Source organism: Arachis ipaensis, chromosome B8 (genome assembly GCF_059453495.1).
Source record: "Arachis ipaensis isolate K30076 ecotype BB chromosome B8, ASM5945349v1, whole genome shotgun sequence".
Classification (NCBI taxonomy): domain Eukaryota; kingdom Viridiplantae; phylum Streptophyta; class Magnoliopsida; order Fabales; family Fabaceae; genus Arachis; species Arachis ipaensis.
In genome coordinates, this window is record NC_142443.1 from 61,195,341 (window position 1) to 61,204,497 (window position 9,157).

Below are 9,157 nucleotides of genomic sequence, written 5' to 3' on the forward strand. Positions count from 1 at the left end.
CTACTCTCTTGTGGGTTCGGCCATGGTAATTAATTCAATGGCCTTGCACTCTCCTTTTGGATTCTCTTCTGTATTGCTTGGGAGAGTACTAGGAGGGATTTCAGTGATCCTTTTACTCAGCTGGCCCACTTGTGCTTCCAAATTTCTAATGGAAGACCTTGTTTCATTCATGAAACTCACAGTGGCCTTAGATAGATCAGAGACTAAATTTGCTAAGCTAGATGGATTCTGCTCAGAATTCTCTGTCTGTTGCTGAGTGGATGATGGAAAAGGCTTGCTATTGCTAAACCTATTTCTTCTACCATTATTAAAGCCTTGTTGAGGCTTTTGATCCTTCCATGAGAGATTTGGGTGATTTCTTTATGATGGATTGTAGGTGTTTCCATATGGTTCACCCATGTATTTTAACTCTGCTATTGCAGGGTTCTCAGGATCATAAGCTTCTTCCTCAGAAGATGCCTCTTGAGTACTGTTGGATGCAGCTTGCATTCCATTCAGACTTTGAGAAATCATATTGACTTGCTGAGTCAATATTTTATTCTGAGCCAATATGGCATTCAGAGTATCAATTTCAAGAACTCTCTTTTTCATAGGCGTCCCATTACTCACAGGATTCCTCTAGAAGTGTACATGAACTGGTTATTAGTAACCATGTCAATGAGTTCTTGAGCTTTTGCAGGCGTTTTCTTTAGGTGAATGGATCCACCTGCAGAAGTATCCAATGACATCTTTGATAGCTCAGATAAACCATCATAGAATATATCCAGGATGGTCCATTCTGAAAGCATGTCAGAATGACACTTTTTGGTCAGCTGCTTGTATCTTTCCCAAGCTTCATAGAGGGATTCACCTTCTTTCTGTCTGAAGGTTTGAACATCAGCTCTAAGCTTGCTCAGCTTTTGAGGAGGGAAGAACTTGGCTAAGAAAGCCGTGACCAGCTTATCCCAAGAGTTCAGGCTGTCTTTGGGTTAAGAGTCCAACCATATTCTAGCTCTGTCTCTTACAGCAAAAGGGAAAAGCATGAGCCTGTAGACTTCAGGATCTACTCCATTAGTCTTAACAGTATCACAGATCTGCAAGAATTCAGTTAAGAACTGAAAAGGATCTTCAAATGAAAGTCCATGAAACTTGCAGTTTTGCTGCATCAGAGAAACTAGCTGAGGTTTCAGCTCAAAATTGTTTGCTCCAATGGTAGGAATGGAGATGCTTCTTCCATGTAAATTGGAATTAGGTGCAATAAAGTCACCAAGCATTCTCCTTGCATTATTGTTGTTGGGTTCGGCTGCCATCTCCTTTACATGTTCGAACAAGAAGATCAAACAAGAAGACTTACCAAGAACAACTTGAAGATCATGAATAACACTATGAATGCATGATTTTTTTCGAAAAATGCAAGATGCACATGCAATTGACACTAAACTTATAACATGACACATGACTCAAACAAGAAACACAAAAAATATTTTTGATTTTTATGATTTTCTAAATTTTTTTTGTATTTTTTTTTTCGAAAATTATTTTGAAAAAGGAAAATAAGGATTCCAAAATTTTTAATATGAATTCTAGGAATCTTATGCTCTTTAGCCTAAAGCTCCAATCAAAGGGTCAGGCATGGCTTAATAGCCAGCCAAGCTTTAGTAAAAATATGAGTGTAATTCATTCAATTTTAAGCCAAAACTTCTGTCCAAAAGAATTTAGACATGGTTTTATAGCCAGCATGCTTCAACATGCTTCATGAAACTCTAGAATTCATTCTTAAAGATTCTGAAGAAAAATAATTTTTTTGAAAACATTTTTTTTTCGAAAACAAAGGAGAAATTTTTTTGAAAGATTTTTGAAAAATTTTTGAAAACAAAACAAAAAGAAAATCACCTAATCTGAGCAACAAGATGAACCGTCAGTTGTCCAAACTCGAACAATCCCCGGCAACGGCGCCAAAAACTTGGTATGCGAAATTGTTACTCAGGTTGTGAATTATTGTTCGAAATTGATTCCCTGGCAATGGCACCAAAAACGGATGCACAGAACCATGGTCTAAACATATCTTCACAACTTCACATAACTAACCAGCAAGTGCACTGGGTCGTCCAAGTAATAAACCTTACGTGAGTAAGGGTCGATCCCACGGAGATTGTTGGTATGAAGCAAGCTATGGTCACCTTGTAAATCTCAGTCAGGCGGATATAAAATAGTTATGGAGTTTTTGAAATTAATACTAAAATAAGGATAGAAATACTTATGTAAATCATTGGTGAGAATTTCAGATAAGCGTATGGAGATGCATTCATCCCTCTGAACCTCTGCTTTCCTACTATCTTCATCCAATCAGTTTTACTCCTTTCTATGGCTGGCTTTGTGTAAGGATGTCACCGGTGCCAATGGCTACTTTCAATCCTCTCGGGAAAATGGTCCAAATGCTCTGTCACAGCACGGCTAATTGTCTAGAGGCATCACCCTTGTCGTTGGTTGCATCCTATTCCTCTCTGTGAAAATGGTCCGATGCGCTGTCACTGCATGGCTAATCATCTTGGAGGTTCTCGATCATACTGGAATAGAATTTACTATCCTTTTGTGTCTGTCACTACGCCCAGCACTCGCGAGTTTTGTATTCGTCACAGTCATTCAATCCCAGAGTCCTACTCGGAATACCACGGACAAGGTTTAGACTTTCCGGACTCTCATGAATGCCGCCATCAATCTAGCTTATACCACGAAGATTCTGATTAAGAGATCTAAGAGATACTCATTCAATCTAATGTAGAACGGAAGTGGTTGTCAGGCACGCGTTCATAGGGAATGATGATGATTGTCATGTTCATCACATTCAGGTTGAAGTGCGAATGAATATCTTAGAAACTGAATAAGTTGAATTGAATAGAAAACAGTAGTACTTTGCATTAATCCTTGAGGAACAGCAGAGCTCCACACCTTAATCTATGGAGTGCAGAGACTCTACCGTTGAACATACATAAGTGATAATGGAGTTCATTGGTCTCGGCCCCAGAGGGGAACCGGAGTAACCAAGACTACGAATACAATGATAAAAAGTTTTATTTATAATAAACTAGTCACTAGGGTTTACAGAAGTAAGTAATTGATGCATAAATCCACTTCCGGGGCCCACTTGGTGTGTGCTTAGGCTGAGCTTGAAGTTTACACGTGGAGAGGTCATTCTTGGAGTTGAACGCCAACTTTTGTGCCAGTTTGGGCGTTGAACTCCACTTTGCAACTTGTTTCTGGCGCTGGACGCCAGAATTGGGCAGAGAGCTGGCGTTGAACGCCAGTTTGCATCGTCTAAACTTGGGCAAAGTATGGACTATTACATTTTTCTGGAAAGCCCTGGATGTCTACTTTCCAATGCAATTAGAAGCGTGCCATTTTGAGTTCTGTAGCTCCAGAAAATCCATTTTGAGTGCAGGGAGGTCAGAATCCAACAGCATCAGCAGTCCTTCTTCAACCTCTGAATCTGATTTTTGCTCAAGTCCCTCAATTTCAGCCAGAAAATACCTAAAATCACAGAAAAACACACAAACTCATAGTAAAGTCCAGAAATGTGAATTTAACATAAAAACTAATGAAAACATCCCTAAAAGTAACTAGATTCTACTAAAAACATACTAAAAACAATGCCAAAAAGCGTATAAATTATCCGCTCATCACACCCCCTCTGTTCGATTTTCTCCAGAATTTGTGGTGACTCATCTGCATTGATTTGGAAGATTAACTCTGGCAATATCTTTCTCGCCCTTATCCATTCGAATTCACGTTCATGAAAGGCAGTTTTGAATTTCTTCTCATCAAAAGGAACACTCTCCATGGGTTTCTTCCTCTTTTGCCTCTTTGAGCTTGATGATGCCATGAATTGAGTTGCTGTTTTGAGGTGGAGGTTGGAGAATACGGAGAGATAAGGAATAGGTTGGCTAGGACAGAGTGTGATGAAGGGGTTTGAGCAAGCCGAAAGTATGAAGTGTGGAGAGTGGAAATTTGAGTGTGAGGAATGATCATGCACTAAGGTTCACTTATATAGGGAGGTCATGAATGGATAGAAGGTGTGGATTGCAAGAATTATTGCTTGATGGACGGTTGGGGTTGTGTATGAAGGAAGGACAAGGATCATCACTTAATGAGAGTGATTGGTTCGGTCTTCAAGGGTCTTCTTTCTCCAATGTTGCATGGCAGCGTTTCCCCATGCGTTCCCTCTTGAGACATGTGTGTAGTGCTCTTCATTAAGTGGCGAAATCTCCTCCATTTAATTGTCCAATCAATCCCCCTTTTTATGCTTCTTTTCCTTTCCTATAAAGATTTAAAATAAGGAAATTAATATCATAAAAATCAAACTCTACGGCTAATATTAATAAAAGGGAAGAAAGGATTTGATTGTTTATTTATGAATTCCAACTAACTAACTAACTATTGGTGGGTCCTTATATGTATTTTGGTGGCACCATGGGGTGACATCAAACTTAGTTTGAAGCAATGTGATGAAAAGTTTTGTTCAAAGCTCCCAAGACTAGCATGCATCTTGGTTTGCTTTGAACACCAAACTTGTTCTTCACTATATACTGCATGATAAAGATTTCACCAAGTGTTTGTCAAGTTTGGGTTGAAATTCATAAACATTGATTTATTCATTATTTTAAAAACATATAAAACATGGGTTGCCTCCCATGAAGCGCTTTTTTAGCGTCACTAGCTTGACATTTTTCCTTCGCCAGGGTGGTTGGTAGTGCTTAAAGTCCTCCCCTCTTGCTGTGGACTTATATCCATTGGTTGGATCAATGATCTCCACATGTTCCAAGGAAAGAACTCTGTTGATAGTGAAGACCTTGGGTAACTGAGATGGTACAGTAAGGAGATTAGGAGGAATATCTGGGAAGTAAGCTGAGACAACTCTATCCCCTAGAGAGAAGTCTTCCGTAGGGATCTTCTTGTTCCTCCACCTTCTTGGTACCTTCTTCTTTGTTTCTTTTGAGGTTGCCTTCCCCTTGGTGACCTCTTTTTCTAAAGGAGTTGTGATGCTGTCTTCGCTTACCTCTAGAGGTTTAGGTTCCTCTAACTTTTCCTTGAGCTGTGGCAATTGCTGTTTTCCTTGTTTATCAATTACGGGGATCTCAGAATAAACTGGCTGTGCTTCAGTGCTTGTCTCCTCCTTCAGTGTCTCTTTATCATTTGTGCTTAGTTCCTTGTCCTCTTGATCTGTTTCTTGTGAGAATTTGAAAACATTGAAGTTGAGTCGTTCATCATGGATTCTCAATATTAGCTCCCCTTTCTCTACATCGATAAGTGCTCTGGCCGTAGCTAGGAATGGTCTTCCTAATATGATTGGGTGAGTGTGACTCTCTTCCATGTCCAGAATGACAAAGTCTGTTGGGAGAAAGTATTTCCCAACCTTTAGCAACACATTTTCCACCACTCCTATTGCTTGCTTTTGAGTTTTGTCAGCCAGTCTGATGATTACATCTGTGGGCATTATCTCATTGATCTGCAGCCTCTTCACCAGGGATAGGGGCAGTAAGTTGATGCTGGCCCCCAAATCACATAGTGCTCTATCGAACATAGTTTCACCTATGGCACAAGGGATGTGAAAACTCCCTGGGTCTCTTCTTTTTGTAGGCAACTCAGGTTGAATAAGGGCACTACATTCCTTGTTCATCACTATAGTCTGGCCTCCTTTGAGTGAGCTTTTCCTGGGAAGAAGTTCCTTCATATACTTGATGAATGCATGCATTTGTTGAATTGCCTTGATGAATGGTATGTTCACATGCAGAGATGCAAACAAGTCTAGGAACCTTGAGTATATTCTTTTTCCCACAGCACCATTGAGCAGTTGAGGGAAGGGTGCATAGAGCTTCAACAGCTCTTGTTGTGAGATTTCTGGTTCTTGGTGATCTTTATCCTCCTCCTTTGTTGAGTTGTCTTCAGGTTGTTCGAAAAGTGTGTTTTGCTTGTCTTCAGTCTCTTGATCACTTGTAGTGACCATTTTGCAATCTTCCCATCTTACTTTCTTTGCTTCTCCTTTGGGATTTTTCTCCGTGTCACTTGGGAAGCTATCAGTAGGTTTGGGAATTTTCTCAGCTAAATATCCCACTTGGAGTTCCAGCTTCCTAATGGTCTCTCCCTGGTTCTTGATATTGGCTCGCACCTCCTCTTTGAACACCTTATTTTCTTGAATTTCTTGGCATATTCCTTCAAGTAAGGCTTCAATCTTAGAGAGCTTGTCATCAATTGATGAGTGATTCGGAGCAGATGTGCTGTTTTGGTTTTGATAAGCGTGTGGAGAAGTATTGTTGTGGGGGTATTGAGATGTCCTCTGTGTGAATTGCTGGTGAGCTGCATTGTTGTTGGAGTTGTAACGTCTCTGGTCTTGGTTTTGATCTTGCTCACTTCCCCACCCAAAGTTTGGGTGGTTTCTCCATCCAGGGTTGTAGGTCTTAGAGTATGGATCATAGTTTTTCCTTGGTGAATTCCCAATGTAGTTGGCTTGCTCCTGACTACCCTCTGCTTCTTCATGCACTCCTTCTTGTGTTGTTGATAAAGTGGAGATTGCTGCTACTTGGTTCATCTCCATCTTCTTGGTGAGGTCAGCCAGCTGCTGGGTAATGAGCTTGTTTTGGGCCAACAGAGCATCTACATTGTTTAGCTCCATTACTCCTCTTGTGTTCCCTCTTTCGGAAGCATTGAAGTAGTCGTTCTCTGCTACTGTTTCAATAACATCTATGGCTTCCTCAATAGTCTTCTTCTTGTTCAAAGATCCTCCAGATGAATGGTCTACGGCCTTCTTTGACTCATAAGAGAGCCCTTCATAGAAAATGTGCAGCTGCACCCATTCGTTGAACATGTCAGGTGGACACCTCCTTGTTAGGTCTTTAAACCTCTCCCATGCTTCATATAGAGTCTCACCATCTTGTTGCCTGAAAGTTTGGACCTCAGCTCTCAGCCTATTGATTCGTTGAGGAGGGTAAAATCTTGCTAAGAATTTGTTCACCACATCTTCCCAAGTTGTCAAGCTTTCCCTTGGGAAAGATTCCAGCCACTTGGCTGCTTTGTCCCTAAGTGAGAATGGAAACAAGAGCAGTCTATAGGTATCAGGATGAACACCATTAGACTTCACTGTGTCACATATTCTCAGGGAAGGTGGTTAAATATTGATTGGGGTCTTCTTAAACACCTCCTCCAAACGAACAGTTGTTCTGAACAAGGGTGATGAGCTGTGGTTTAAGTTCAAAGTTGTTGGCATGGATTGTTGGCTTTTGGATACTACTTCCACAATTGCCTGGTTTGGATTGATGTAAGAGCCCAAAACTCTTCTATCCTCCCCAGCATGATTTGCTCTACCTCCTCCCCCATGGTTGTGATCCTCTTCTTCATGATGGTTTTCCATGTTGTCTTCCATGTTTGTTTCAAAGAATTCCTCTTCTTCCTCAGCACCAACCACTTTCTTTCCTCTTGCCTCCCTCCTTAATCTAAGGAAGGTCCTCTCAGGTTCAGAATCGAAGGAAGTTGAAGCCCCGCTTCTTCTCCCTGTCATACAACCATCAAGTGCAAGCAAGAAAAAAATAAGTGCAGAAAGTATTTGTGTCAGAATTACTGTTAGTTGTGGGTGATGCAATATATCAAACAGTTAGTGGGTTAGCAAACAGAATTGAAAATAACAAAGTAAAACAAAAGAGTAGAGGGGGAAGGGAAGAAGTTTAACGAAAACAAAAAGTAAATCACTCAAACAGAGAATGAAATTCACAAAAATAAAAATGCTCAATCTAGTGATCTTCCAATCTAATCATTGTTGATGCACAATCAATCCCCGGCAACGGCGCCATAAACTTGATGCACGGAAAACTTGTCTCTCAACAAATCTCATTTCGGCAAGTGTACCAAATTTGTCGTCAAGTAAAAACTCACAATAGAGTGAGGTCGAATCCCACAGGGATTGATTGATCAAGCAACTTTAATTAGAAGAATGTTCTAGTTGAGCGAATCCAAAATTTGGGTTGAGAGTTACAGAAAATAAAATGGCGGGAATGTAAATAACAGAAAAGTAAATGCTAGAATTAAAGGACTGGAAGTAGATGACTGAAAATAAATTGCAGAATTGTAAATGGGAATGGGGGATTTGCTCATAAAAGTAAATGGCAGAAATTAAAGAGAATGGGTAAGATCAGAGATGGGGAGTTCATTGGGCTTAGGAGATGTTACAATTCTCCGGATCAAGTTCATTTTCATCTCTTCCTCAATCAATGCACTCATTGATCTCCTTGGCAATCTTAAGTGATTGAATTACAATTTCTTGCAATTCAATCTCTCAAATCTTGATCAATAGCCAATTCCTTGGTCAATTGCTCATGAGAAGAGATGAAGTATGGTCACTGATTATACCACATGCATTTCCCAAATCAAGTATTGAGAGGGTTATAGTCACATACCCATCCAAACCCAATTTGGTCCAGCAAGAGAAAGCATTTCTAGCTTGATCTCTTCATTCCTCTTTCAAGGTTCAAAAGAGATCCAAGTTTGAATAGCTTCTCTTCCAAGATAACTACTCAATGGGATGAAGATCGAAAGCTTTCAAGTAAAATCAAGAGAAAAGATAGAAGAAGAATAATGAAAATTAGTATTGATCCATCAAATTACAACAGAGCTCCCTAACCCAATGAGAGGGGTTTAGTTGTTCATAGCTTTAGAAAATGAAAACAAAGATGGAGAATACATCATAAAACTAGAAATTGCAGAGAAGATAAAATACAGAGAGTAGTTCTCTTTTTCCAGCCTCCAGAACTCCCTTCTCAATTCAAAGCTACTCCTATATATACTACTCTTCTCAGCTTCTAGTTTGCTCTTCAAGTCTTGGGCCTTTGGATCTTGAGTTTGAAGCAGTTCTTTTCTTCATTTGGGCTTGGCTTTACTTGCAGAGAGAAAGTGCCAAGTGGGCAGAGACTTTAGCTCAGGGCGTTAGGGGTGTTAACATTTAGTGAAAGTATAAGTTCGAGAACGTTAGTGGCACTTAACATTTTCACTAACGTTCCAATGTACCCCTTTGCCTCACGTTAGAGCCCACGTTAACTAGGTTAACGTGGCTTCTAACGTGGCCTTGCCAACCTTCGAGAATGTTAGTGACACTCAACATTGTCACTAACGTTCTAGTGTGCCCCTTTTTGCTTCA

At 40.2% G+C, this 9,157-nt stretch overlaps 2 non-coding genes across 2 annotated transcripts; both read left to right on the plus strand.

Annotated features, from left to right (window-relative positions):
• The first annotated feature begins 786 nt into the window (after window positions 1–786).
• Window positions 787–890, plus strand: LOC148548288 (small nucleolar RNA R71). The gene has a single exon (XR_015898333.1). It is a non-coding gene; the product is annotated as a small nucleolar RNA R71 (small nucleolar RNA).
• A 5,946-nt stretch (window positions 891–6,836) lies between these two features.
• Window positions 6,837–6,940, plus strand: LOC148548289 (small nucleolar RNA R71). The gene has a single exon (XR_015897629.1). It is a non-coding gene; the product is annotated as a small nucleolar RNA R71 (small nucleolar RNA).
• Window positions 6,941–9,157: the final 2,217 nt, after the last annotated feature.